The sequence below is a fragment of the Bison bison genome, unplaced genomic scaffold (assembly GCF_000754665.1).
Source record: "Bison bison bison isolate TAMUID 2011002044 unplaced genomic scaffold, Bison_UMD1.0 scf7180017864505, whole genome shotgun sequence".
Classification (NCBI taxonomy): Eukaryota; Metazoa; Chordata; class Mammalia; order Artiodactyla; family Bovidae; genus Bison; species Bison bison.
The window spans coordinates 3,981,588-3,995,141 of NW_011495062.1; the positions used below are offsets into that span (position 1 = coordinate 3,981,588).

Sequence of the window (13,554 nt, forward strand, 5' to 3'; positions counted from 1 at the left end):
CCATCTCATCCTCTGTCATCCCCTTCTCCTCCTAGTATGTGCCTTGCAGTGCATGAATTGTTGGGAATGAATAGTTTGAGAAGAATCAGGGCATATCATTTCCCTTATGAAGCTTATATTCTAATAAAGCTTAATGGCAATTATTATTGTATCCCAGATATCTGCTGAGGCAACCTACAATTTGAGATTTAAATTACATGTAAACCTCTTATTATATGCATTTTGAGTAATTTAGCAGCTCTCTTGGTATATTCAGGAATTCATGGAGGATAGAGACTTATCCTTATTCTTTCCACTTCTAGTTCCAAATTCTTGCCTTTGCTATATTAGCACAGTTTATGAGTCTTCTCAAGCACTAGTGGTAAAGAACCTGCCTGCCAATGCAAAAGACATAAGAGATGTGGGTTCAGTCCCTGGGTTGGGAAGATCCTCTGGAGGAGGACATGGCAACCCAATCTAGTATTCTTCCCTGGAGAATCCCTGTAGACAAAGGAGTCTGGAGGGCTACCGTTCATGGGGTAGCACAGAGTTGGACACAACTGAAGCGACTTCACATGCACACATATGGATCTTCTCACTGATAAACCATTCTATAAATTGTAAGTTGGTCTGTAAATTGGTCACTTTGCAACTCATCCTTCCTCCAAATTCCACCAACATGAAGCTATGGGTCCAGCAAATTATTACATGTGATTTGCAATGACAGGAGTAGCTTGCATCACAAATTCCTTAACATGTAAATATATTTAAATAATTTAAATATATTTGGCTGTGCCCATTCCCCAGAAATTTCTAAATGGCCGTGTATCTCTGCAGAGTCTGCCCTCCCCATATTGCTGTGCCCTTCTCTCCATCAGCCGAAGTCCCTCACCTCCCACAGCAGTCTCCTGAGCATTGAATCACATACAGATACCCATCTTGTTTGAGGGATCCTGGTACCTGTTGTTAAACTTACATTTTTCCCATCCCCAATGTATTGCCCTTGGTGTTTGGTACGCCAAGCTATTGAGTTATCTTTATTTTATTTTGCAACTACTGACAGCTTTCTTTACCACAGTCAGTGAACTTTACAAACATAGGTCAGTAGGACTACGCCTGCAACAACAGAAACTTGGCCACATGTGTGATTTTTCTAGTCCTCTAGCATTGTCTTTATATTTGTACAACAGCCTCCCAAGTGGGTGTGTAGTCTGAAGGAGAGAGTGAGTGACTGTGTGGGCAGACAGGTCACTTCTCAATAGTCATAGAGTCTGAATTGCTTAGATGGCCCTTAAGTAAATGAGAGCCTTTAGTAATATGCACCTGAAGTTCTCAGTTGTGGCCAGAAAGATTTTGTTATGAAATCACAGATGCTACTTCTAAAACCTGGAGAATTCCTTCACTTGCTGCTTCTTTGGAGAGTTTTCTGAATAAGCTCTGGTTTAAGGATTAATCCTAAGACCTAACAAGCAAGTTTTTACCAGGCCCAGCACTCAGGATAAATGTGACACGACAGTGAGTGCCCTCCAGAAATTACAGAGATAAGTAGGGGCTCATATTATGCTGGGCCAGGGAGTCCATGAAGTGTCTGTGGAAACTTACACCTTCCGCCCATCAGCTCAGAGTGTTTTATCAGCACTTCACTAATGTGGTTTCTGATGAAGGTCACAAAGTTAAATGTCTTGCCCAGTAGCCAGGGTTGATAGTTCATATCTTGATCTTATCACTGGGCCTCTTTTTCCCATTCCAGTTGCTTTTTGAGGACTTAGAATTGCTCATTTGGGAGACCTGTTTGCAGTGAGTAGGAGCCCAAGTAAAAATAAAAATCCAGCTATGGAAGGCACAGTCACAGTGTCTGAAACACAGTATTGCAGCTCGCTCCCCAAATGCAGGATCTAACCCATCTGCTTCTGTCAGAATGATGTGACCCAATAACAAAGTCATTATTTTTTCTTCTGTCTTTTGTTCCTCTTTCTCAGACGTCAAAGTCAAGCCTGTTTTCAAACAGACATCTGTCAAAGGGATCCACTTTTTGCTTTCCCACCTTCCATTCAAATATAATTGATGGCAGCAGTTTCACAGCAGTTGTTTAAAGGAATCCACACATGAGATAGAAAGAGAGTCATTGAAATGTACATGCACCTAGATCCTTGATATTTGTAAGCAAGATAACATATTGTCCTCATATCTCCAAATTCATAAATACCCTATTATATAGCTTCTTTGATTTCCTTATGTATAAAGCAGAGTATCTCAACAATAGCATTATTGATATATTGCGCCAGCTGAAGCTGAAGCACCAATACTTTGACCACCTGAGTCGGCAAAGAGCCAACTCATTGGAAGAGACCCTAATGCTGGGAAAGATTGAGGGCAAAAGGAGAAGGGGATTACAGAGGATGAGATGGCTGGATGGCATCATCGACTCAATGAACATGAATTTGAGCAAACACAGGGAGACAGTGAAGGATAGGGAAGCCTGGCATTTTGCAGCCCATGGAGTCACGAGGAGTCGGACACGACTTAGTGACTGAACAGTGACAGTTCTCTATTGTATGGGTTGTCCTATGTGTGTAGGATGTGAGGTAGCATCCCTAGCCCACTAGATTTCTGTAGCACCCCCACCCCTGTTTTCATAACCAAAAACATCTTCAGAGATTGGTACCTGTTCCATGTGGGACCAGTTCTCTCCTGGTTCTAGTTGAGAACCATTGATGTAAAGTGAGGCTAATGTGCCCTTCCATAGGTTGCCACTGCTGCTGCTAAGTTGCTTCAGTCGTGTCCGACTCTGTGCAACCCCATAGATGGCAGTCTACCAGGCTCCTCTGTCCCTGAGATTCTCCAGGCGAGAATACTGGAGTGGGTTGCCATTTCCTTCTTCAATGCATGCATGCGAGCTAAGTCACTTCAGTCGTGTCCGACTCCATGAGACCCCATAGACAGCAGCCCACCAGGCTCCTCTGTCCACAGGATTCTCTAGGCAAGAATACTGGAGTGGGTTGCCATTTCCTTCTTCAATGCATGCATGTGCGCTAAGTCACTTCAGTCGTGTCCGACTCCATGAGACCCCATAGACAGCAGCCCACCAGGCTCCTCTGTCCACAGGATTCTCTAGGCAAGAATACTGGAGTGGGTTGCCATTTCCTTTTCCATCCATAGGTTGCTAGGAGGACTAAAGAGAATTTTGTGCCAATAGAGATCAAGAAATCTGCAAGTCGTGAAAACTGGGGGCCAACAGTATTTACCCACAAATGAATTAACTTACCCGAACACCAAATTCATGATGCGGGAATAGTCTTAACAAATACATAAGTCCATTTCACAAAAGTACTTAGAAATAGTTACACAAGCAAAGAATGCAAGTCTTCTAGCATCCCAGGTACTTGGGTATGCATGTATGCCTAGCATCTTACATCATTTCTTTTTTGAATTAATTTTTATTAGAGTACAGTTGGTTTATAATGTTGTGTTAGTTTCTGCTGTACAGCAAACTGAATCAGTTATACATATATATACATATCAGTTATACATATACATATACTCTCTTTTAGATTCTTTTCCTCTATCAGTCATTACAGAGTATTGAGTAGAGTAGGTTCTTATTAATTGTTTGTTTTATATATGTTATTGTTCAGTCACTCAGTCGTGTCCGACTCTTTGTGACCCCATGGACACTAAGGTGAATGTGTCAACCCCAGTATCAGTCTCCCAATTGATCCCTCCTCCCTTTCCCCTGTGGTAACTATAACTTTGTTTGCTACATCTGTGACTCTATTTGCATTTTCTAAGTAAGTTCATCTGTACCATTTTTTTTTTTGAATTCCGTGTATAAGTGACAGCATATGGTATTTGTCTTTCTTTATCTGGCTTCACTCAGTATGACAATGTCTAGGTCCATTCATGTTACTACAGATGGCGTTGTTTTGTTTTTTTATGGCTGAGTAACATTCCATTGTATGTATTCGCTGCCTCTTCTTCAGCTTCTATGGGAAACAGTGTGGAGATTCCTGAAACAACCAAAACCAGAGCTACCATATGACGTAGCAGCCCCGCTCCAGACAGCAGCATTCCTGTGTAAGGATTTTGCCTCTGTCTTTCTGGAATAGTGCTGGCCTTTAGTGTATGTACGTTGAAAAATTATGTTTAAGAGTTGGGGAGGAGAGAAGGAGGATGCCCTCGCAAGAGAAGCCCCATGACCTCGTGGTTCCATAGGCACAGGCTGAACCTCAGCATCCTTGTATTAACTCCATGCTTCTGCTTAAAGCTGGGTTTGCATCTTGACTCTAAGAGCCATGCAACAGTGGAACCTTGGCAGGTTACTGTACTGTTCCATGCCTCAGTTTCTTCCCCCATAAAGTAGGGATATTGACAGTACATTCCTCATAGAATTGTGGTGAGGATTATGTACAGTGATATCTGAAAAGTGTGTACCTGCTCCCTGTGGCTCAGTTAACCTTAGCTAATAGGATTATTGTCATCATCATCATGATCATTGTAGTTAGTCTGTGAAATAGATTTGTCTTGAATCCCAGATGTAGAAAGTTGAATTAATCGCACTGTTCCAGTCATGTCCTATTTTTATCATGGGTCTGTACAAGGTTCTCCTCTTCAGTTTGTATGCATTTACTTCCTTTCATTCTCATATCCTACATCCACTACTCTTCCCCCACCCTAGAAAATCATTCTAATGTAGTTACTGAGTATCATTTTCTGCATATGTTCTTCCAAAATGTATGTTGTTTTATATGCACATATCTTTAATTTGCACGAACAATATTACGCTGTGATTTTTTTTCATACCTTTTCACTTAGCTTGTTACTGTTTATTGCTGCACTCCTTTGCAGGTACATGATGGGAAGATACCCTGGAGTAGGAAATAGCAACCCACTCCAGTATTCTTGCCTGGAAAATTGCATGGACAGAGGAGCCTTGTGGGCTACAGTTCATGGGATAGTAAAGAGTTGGGTACAACTGAACAACTCAGCAGAAAGACAGACGATGATGTATACCGAGCATTTGCCTTTGTGTTCTCCTGTTCATAAGAGCCCAGATGGCCGTTGACACTCAACGAGTAACACAATTGTGAATATCCTTGTATGTAAACCCTTATGATAACATGAGAGGATTTATTTGGAATATACACTGTTCACCCACTCCTGCTAAACAGAAGCTGACATAGGAAAGCATTTCAAAATTTCAGTCTCACCACACTGGTATCACTGCTGCCTACAGTTTCATTCAGAGCCATCACATCAATATATGAAGAGGGTAACAGTGATAAATACATCTATTTATTGTGTGTTTTTTATATATTGGCTGTTTTGTGTATTGAGGGTCCTCCAAACCACCTTCAGGTTTGGTGGTTTTATAGAACTCCCAGGACTTAGTGAATGGACACACTCAGGGCTGTAAGTTAGTTTAGAAAATGATACCAAGCACAATCAACAAAGGAAAAATGTGCACAAAGCAAAGTTCAGAGGAAGCCACATGCAAACATCCAGAGCCCTCTCCCAGTGGAGTCACACCAAATGTACTTCATTCTCCCAGGAACAAACTCTGACAACACTTGTGAAGTGTTGCCAAACAGAGAAGCTCATTAGAGACTCAGTGTCCAGGGCTTTTCCTGGGACTGGTCATGAAGGCAGCCTGTGCCTGGGAGCCACCAGAATTCCAGAAGGAAAGCAGATGAACAGCATGAACTGTGCTGTTTATACAGTTTAGGAACAGCAGGCCATTCTTATCAATTCTGAAAATGGTGGGAAGCTCCCCCAATTCAAGTTCACAGACTCCAGCCAAGGGCCATCCTTACAAGTAGGCCTGTTAAAGGATAGTAGTCATGCCTTGCTGTGTTAACTCTTACTCAATACTTATTTTCATTATCTGTCAGTGTACACAATGGCAGGAAAGCAGATGATGATATTGCCTTTTTAAAATGAAGAAACTGAGGCTTAGAAAAGTTAAGTAACTTGTTCCAGGTCACTGAGCTAAAAAGAAAAAGAACCAAAATATACCCCAGTCGTCCTAGAAAGCCATCTCTTTCTTAGGCTGCTTTCAAAAATGACAATATCTCTGCCATTAATTTAGGCCTGTCCCTAGTAATTAGACACAGAAGAGTTGACAGTCCCTTTCTTTGCTGAAAATAGTTTGATCTGTTGTTTTATTTCTTATTTTGGAAGCAGTTTCTGGGAATAACCTTAAGTAATGAAACTGACTTAAGTACAAGGTGTAGCCATTGCAAAGACCAAGGCAAGGGACATTTTTCTTAGACTGTTTAGATGAAGGGTATTCCGAACCACAGAGAGAAAAAGCTAAAATGTGTATCGCGACACATAAAATGAGTGTAATGTCTATATTGCCGTCAGTTTAGAAAATGTATCTCTCTTCTGATTGAGAAAGAACTCCTGGCCATGCGCTAAGCACTCAACATCTATTATTTCCATCATAGGTGTGAACAGCAATGCGTGTAGATGTTAAACTCACCAGATGCCACCTAGCTGGTAAATGGTGGGACAGGGATTTGATCAGGCAGATGCCAAAGCATGTTTTCTTGTGTGTGTGCTCTACTGCTATCCCCAGACTCTAGTCTCATGATGATCCAGGGCAAGCCTGATCGGAGAAACAAATCACTATGGACAAAGCAGAAGAACGAAGAATCAAGTTGGCAATTGATCCACCTTATGCCCCAGCTCAGCACTGGCTTGGTTTGTCCTTGGTTATCCAAGTGTTTACACCTCAGTCCTGTTTCTGAAATGAGGCTAACCATGGCTTCTCTATGAACTGAACAGTATTGTTGGGGTGATCACCTAGGGTAACTAACGTAAAAGCGATTTGAATATTTAGAAAGGGCTTATATCAGATACGGCTCCTTTATGTCTTTGGGCACAAAGGTCTTTTACCAGGGCATAAAACTGAAAACTGTAGGAGTAGCTCTGTCAATGTGGGAAGCTACAGAAAGGGCTGAAATGATGCTGACACAAGTTGGTTTCTCTGTGGCTAGCTTTCAGGCTCCTTTTTCCTTCATGGAAGCCCCTTTTTCAAAAGCATCGCCCTTTGTCGTTACAAGGTGGGGAGGGCAGTCACTGACCTTGCTGTCTCTGGGTGTGTGTCAAGTGCCTTAGGAAAACAGGGGACGCTTTGAACACAGCTCGAACTGAGATGCCCAGAATTAAGTAAGTCTTATTGCCTAAGATTGAACTCAGTTTGGTGACACACTAGGTCATAACCAGTCATGGGTACCAGGAGATGTCCAGTGCTCATTGGCTGTGCCCAGGCCACAATCCCACTCTTGTAATTGAGGGTAAAACCAATACCATCAGATCCACTTGGAAAAGCAGTATAGGAAGTGTGGGTCACAAGTGTTGATTACATTTGTAATGAAGATTCAGTGGCATTCTTGTAGTGCTTTGTGTACATAATCTTATTAAAACATCAAAGCTCTAAGAAAGCAATGGATCCCATAACCTGGCTGGTGTGTAATGGGCAACACTGAGATGCTCATTTCTGAACTTTGCACTTAGGGCAGAGGGACAGCTCCCCACAGACACACTATTTATTAAACATGCAGATGAAAATGCATTTTAGCACAGCAGGAACTCCCTCTCCAATCTCATTTAAGGCTTTATTTTTCAGCTCTTGTCATATCAGGCCACTTAGGGAAGGGTAACTATATAAGGCAATTATGAAGGTAGTATTTAATTAGTTTTGGTTTCAAATCAAGGTATTTGCTGCAAACCTGGCCAGCAACTCTGATGGACAGTAATGAATAAAACCCTGTGATTAAAACATCTGTCACTGTCAAGCAGGGTCGATTCAGGGTGGGGATTGGCTCATCACCGAGAACATGATGATGGCCACAGAAAGCCAAATTAGCCAAACTTAATGTCCCCCTAATCATTAGACGATTGAGCTGACAGTGATGGGTCGCAAACATGCACCGATGAGCAGTAATGAAGTTGCTACCAGATCAGTTCAGCATAGGTTTTTCAGGCTAATTAGCTAGACAAAAATGTTAATTTAATCAAAGAAACATGTATTCATTAAAGGTGTGTAAGAGAGCTGGAGGAGAAAATTGGCTCAGTCATTGAGGAGGTAAAATTATAGCTGCCAGGAAAGCCATCTCGGCTTTGAAGAATCATTCCTCAATTTACTGTATCTCTTTAGAAAACAGTCTAGTTACACTTCAGTGTGTCACGTGGGCTTTTTCTTCAGCTCTGATTATTGTAAAGGGGAGATCATCTGCAGAGCAATGTAGAATCAAAGAAAATGCTTATCTCATTTCATCCCCAGAGGATTAATTAATTCCTCTAGCAATGTTCTTTAATTTTGATTCATGGACTGTCAGAATCACAGCAGTTCTTGGGGGTTATTTAATTCATGTCATTCTCTTTACAATAAGAAAAATGAGGCACAGAGAGGCTTTATCACTTGCTCAAAGTCACACAGCCTAGCATCTTCTAATTTGTAACTTAGACACCACATTCCCTGTGTAGTTGATGGAGCATAATGTGTGAATTAAGAATTACGAAAGGTATACCCCACTTTAGTCACTAGGCTAAGACATCCCAGATATTTTTTTACAAACACATTTATCTCAAAAGATTATGATCTAGCTGTACTTGTAATTGTGAGGAAAATGAAAAATCTGTATGATGGACAGATACAATTTAACTTTACTTCTTGGCGTATGATGATACCTGTGGAAGTGCTAGAATTAATGAGTACTGTTTAGATATCAGCCCTTCCTACCTCAAGCCCTAAAATGATTTTCTCTGTATAATCTTGAATATGTCTTTGGCAAGTGATGTGATACAGGCATTTCCTTGCAGTTTCTGTATCCTGTTACCAGCATGTGTCACCAGAATCCAGAATTATGCTAACATCCATGGCTTATTAACCACTTACTAAATTAATGTATTCATTCCTCCATTTATTAATCCTACAGATACTTCTGAAGATGTTTGAGGTGGAAAACATTGTTCAATTTCAGCCTTTGGAGAATCCTCTGTGGGCTAAGAGGGAGACTTTTGGCTCCCATTATTTGCCTAAGGTATTTTCTGTGCAAAAGCCTTTGATCCTCCTTTTGAGGTGCAATTTTATTCATCTTCCAGTGCTTATTTGAAGATTCTTTTTTCTAAGTAGCCATCCCAGGCTCCCACACCCGGTGAGAACCAGCCCAGCACCATAAGCTTATATTGATCATGGCAGCTGTCACTCAGATTAAATCTGCCTGATTTTCTGCCTTTCTTACTAGAATATGGTTTCTCACAATGTGATCCTATTGCCACTCACATCAAAATCTCTTGGATTGTTGGTTAAAAATTAAAATCTGTTGGCTGTTTCCCAGACTTAGTTGGGGAGGGGGGAAGAGGTTTAAAGTGGATTTTAGCAAGTTTCTTAGATGATTCCTATACATTATAAAATGAAAACATGGTCTTACTCTCACAGCTCCTTTAAGAATGGACAGGTACATCAAGTACTCAATATGCATTTATGGAAGGAAGGAAGGACTAAATACATGGATTCCAATCGTCAAAAGTGAGTAATAAGGTCATGTTGCAGGAACATTCCTAAAAACTTTGACATCTAGCTTTGCTAGTACAGGATTCCAATTCTTATCTCTGATGCTACAGAAGCTTAGTTAGAAGTAATAAAATTTTGGAAGTTAAAAGGTCCTTTGAAGATCTTCCAATCCACCACTGTGGCTGAGATGACCCGATAAGAAGAGAAACTTGCCTAAGGTCACAGAGCACATTAATGGCAGAGGTTGCATGAGAACTCGTGCTTTCATTCAGGTTCATCACCTTCCCCACCACACTGTGCTGTGATTTACCCAGTGAAGGAGCAAAGTGATGCTGCCATACCTCGTTTTGGTGAGAACGATACAAATTCTCTATTTCATAAAGAATTAGAAATATATGGAATTTCTGATAATTCTCAGATAACTAGCATCCACACCCCCCCCCCAGAAAGTCCTCCTTTATAGATAAGCAACTCAGTCAAGTCTAGTTCAGGGAGAGGTTCTTATCAAAATGTCAGAGTATGGGTACTTTTAAGCTTTAACAGACAATTAGGAAGTCGAGTTTCATGGAATGGGAGCACATTGTGCTTTGAACTGCCGTTTATTCCACTTTGTTCTGTATTTTATTCATCTCCATCCAGTCGTCATAAGTTTTGCTATATTCAAATACCAAACATTTTCCTTTGAATGGACTGTTTATAAATTGGATTTATCATGAATGGTATTTATGTAATTTTAAGTTTGTACAAGTCATTTTTTTCTAATATCTACTTTAAAATATTATTTTAAATGCCATCCTGGTATGTCATCTTATATACAATCAGTCATACACACATCATACTTTGGAATACAATATCTCATGATTTTAGTTGGGCTTTCTGATCTTCCCATTACAACCCAAAGGGGAGTATTCCTAAACTGTGGGAAGACATTTTTTATTGTGGAATTTCAATGAATTTAAATGAAAGAATCATCTTAATTCCTTTCACAGTATTGTGTCTGGCAAGGCAAATTTGACAGTCTTCCATGTGAATATCATGCCCAAAGCCATTTGATTATTTTTACAAAATGACAGATGGCACAAAGGTTGCTAAGGTAGAAGTTAACATTTCTTTGTATGTCTGGCAAATTTTACAGCATATGAACACTGTTTCATTGCTGTGATTAAACAATGCAAACTGTTGCTTTAGCATCTAAATTTTACATTATTCTCAAGAAAACAAAGTCCTGGTAACAGATGGAAATGATTGATATTTATCTAGCAACAAAGGAAAATCTCAGTTTTACTGCTAGATGTTTAAATCTGGATCAGAGAAGGAGGTGACAATGAAGAGAAATGAAAGAAGTGTGTACATTCCACTTTCAAAAGCTAGTGTCTTTTCATTTTTATTTTTATTTTATTTTATTTTTTTTGCTAGTGTCTTTTTAGATAGATAGATGAGTATAAATAAGTATGTGTGTGTATATGTGTGCCTATATATACACACAATGTATATTTTTTAACTTTTGGAAAGGATAACCTAGTTAAAGTTTTGGAATCATCTCTTTGGACCTGTTACAAGGGGATGTTTGAGTAAGAACTCCAAATTGTTTCTAGCTGCACATTTTCTAGGTTTGAAGCAGAGAAGCTATGCGAATCCTGGCAGCCTAAAGAAAATTACATTTAGAGAGACTGTAGCCTTATGCCTAAGTACGCTACCTAGAGGATGCATCTCATCAGGAAGGCTGGCTTTGCAACCTGGAAATGGCATCACGCTCGATTGGGAATTTAAGGATCTCTGTGAGGGTTTTGAATTAGGAGAGCATATTTGTCAGATTTAGGGACAGTAGGAAATCGAGCATTTTTGGAAAACCATAAATGAATTAATGTAGTGTTGAGGACAAGCTGTGAATTGGCCTCTCAAAGGAGGTGTGTAGTAATAACCTGCTGTAAAAATTACCACCGCCTTTCTGGCAGTTTTCACCATATGTTCCTGCTCCGAGAGCTGGCATTTTCTGGCAGTCACTGTAGCTTAAGGACCTATTATTCTGCGAGGTGGACTTTGGCTCTGTTTTCTATGTGCTTTCAGGTGGGCAATTTGCAACCAGGGAGGGAAATCTGAGGGAAGATAAGTAAACATGGAAAGATCTTTTTCAAAAGATTGTTTTTATAGGTAGCAACAAAATTACTCTAGCAGAAGAGGTGTTGATATTTCTAAAGGACAGAAAGGAAAGTTCACCTCATCTGCCTCCCCTCCCAAGAAGCTTTCTTTTGCTCCTCCTGCTCATGCTTTGCTCTGCTCTTTATATGACTTTGGAGGACTGTAATCTCTACTGTGATATTTAGCAATTGGTCATTTCCTACCATGTCATTTGTCCTGTCCATTCCTTCCGGGGAACCCCCTCCAAATGGTGTCCCATTCTCTACAAAAGTTTAACAGCCTTCTGTACCCTACATAGCACCTCATTTAATTATGACTGCTGAGTAGGCCCATCATAATAATAACTGCCATGGCAATCAAATAATAACAACAGTCGTAACAAGTTAATTTATTGAATGCATTTTAGGTGATGGGCATTGTTTAAGCTTTCCAGGAATTGTGTGTGTGTGTGTGCTGAGTGGCTCAGTCCAGTGAGACTTTGCATGTCTGACTCTTTCCAGGAACTGACTCCTAAGTTAATCTTCGAACAATCACTAGGGGAGATTATTTTATTTCCTTCATTGAAGACAGAAAGTGTTGAGTACATCGCCCAGAGTCAGAAGGAATCCTCAAGCCCAGGTCATCTGTCTGTACAGCCCTGACTCCTAACCCTCAGGTGGTAGAAACTAAGTAACACCAGCTGGCTCAGTTTCTAGAGAAGTTAGGCTGCTCCAGGCACTGGCCCAAGTAGCTTCCAAGGTATAAACACATTTATTTAGTACAGTAATCCAATGCAATGGGCAGCCCCATCCCCTTTTCCATTGGAAGAAATGTGGGTTCAGAGAGGATTTTAGTGTTTCAATGTCATGCAGCTAGGAAGTAGAATACCCGGGGTGTCTGTTCTCTTAACTAGTATTAGGACATTGTCTCCAAGACATAAATGCTATTTACCTGGATGGTTGGGCTTCCCTTATAGCTCAGTTGATAAAGAATCTGCCTGCAATGCAGGAGACCCCAGTTCGATTCCTCGGTCAGGAAGATCCCCTGGAGAAGGGAAAGGCAGTATTCTGGCACTGTTTTGGCAATATTCTACCCACTGCAGTACTCTGGCCTGGAGAATTCCAGGACTGTATAGTCCATGGGGTTGCAAAGAGTTGGACATGACTGAGTGACTTTCTAACTACCGCACAATTGCACTCATCTCACATGCTAGTAAAGTAATATTCAAAATTCTCCAAGCCACGCTTCAGCAATACGTGAACCGTGAACTTCCTGATGTTCAAGCTGGTTTTAGAAAAGGCAGAGGAACCAGAGATCAAATTGCCAACATCTGCTGGATCATGGAAAAAGCAAGAGAGTTCCAGAAAAACATCTATTTCTGCTTTATTGACTATGCCAAAGCCTTTGACTGTGTGGATCACAATAAACTGTGGAAAATTCTGAAAGAGATGGGAATACCAGACCACCTGACCTGCCTCTTGAGAAACCTGCATGCAGGTCAGGAAGCAACAGTTAGAACTGGACATGGTACAACAGACTGGTTCCAAATAGGAAAAGGAGTATGTCAAGGCTCTATATTGTCACCCTGCTTATTTAAGCTATATTCAGAGTACATCATGATAAATGCTGGACTGGAAGAAGCACAAGCTGGAATCAAGATTGCCGGGAGAAATATCAATAACCTCAGATATGCAGATGACACCACCCTTATGGCAGAAAGTGAAGAGGAACTAAAAAGCCTTTTGATGAAAGTGAAAGTGGAGAGTGAAAAAGTTGGCTTAAAGCTCAACATTCAGAAAACGAAGATCATGGCATCCGGTCCCATCACTTCATGGGAAATAGATGGAGAAATAGTGGAAACAGTGTCAGACTTTATTTTGGGGGCTCCAAAATCACTGCAGATGTGACTGCAGCCATGAAATTAAAAGACGCTTACT

General features: G+C 40.7%; 1 protein-coding gene across 1 annotated transcript in view; it reads left to right on the top strand.

The window, feature by feature from the left end:
- Window positions 1-13,554, top strand: part of SGCD (sarcoglycan, delta (35kDa dystrophin-associated glycoprotein)) — a 448,681-nt gene that overhangs the window by 112,036 nt on the left and 323,091 nt on the right. The gene's annotated exons all lie outside the window — the stretch shown is intronic.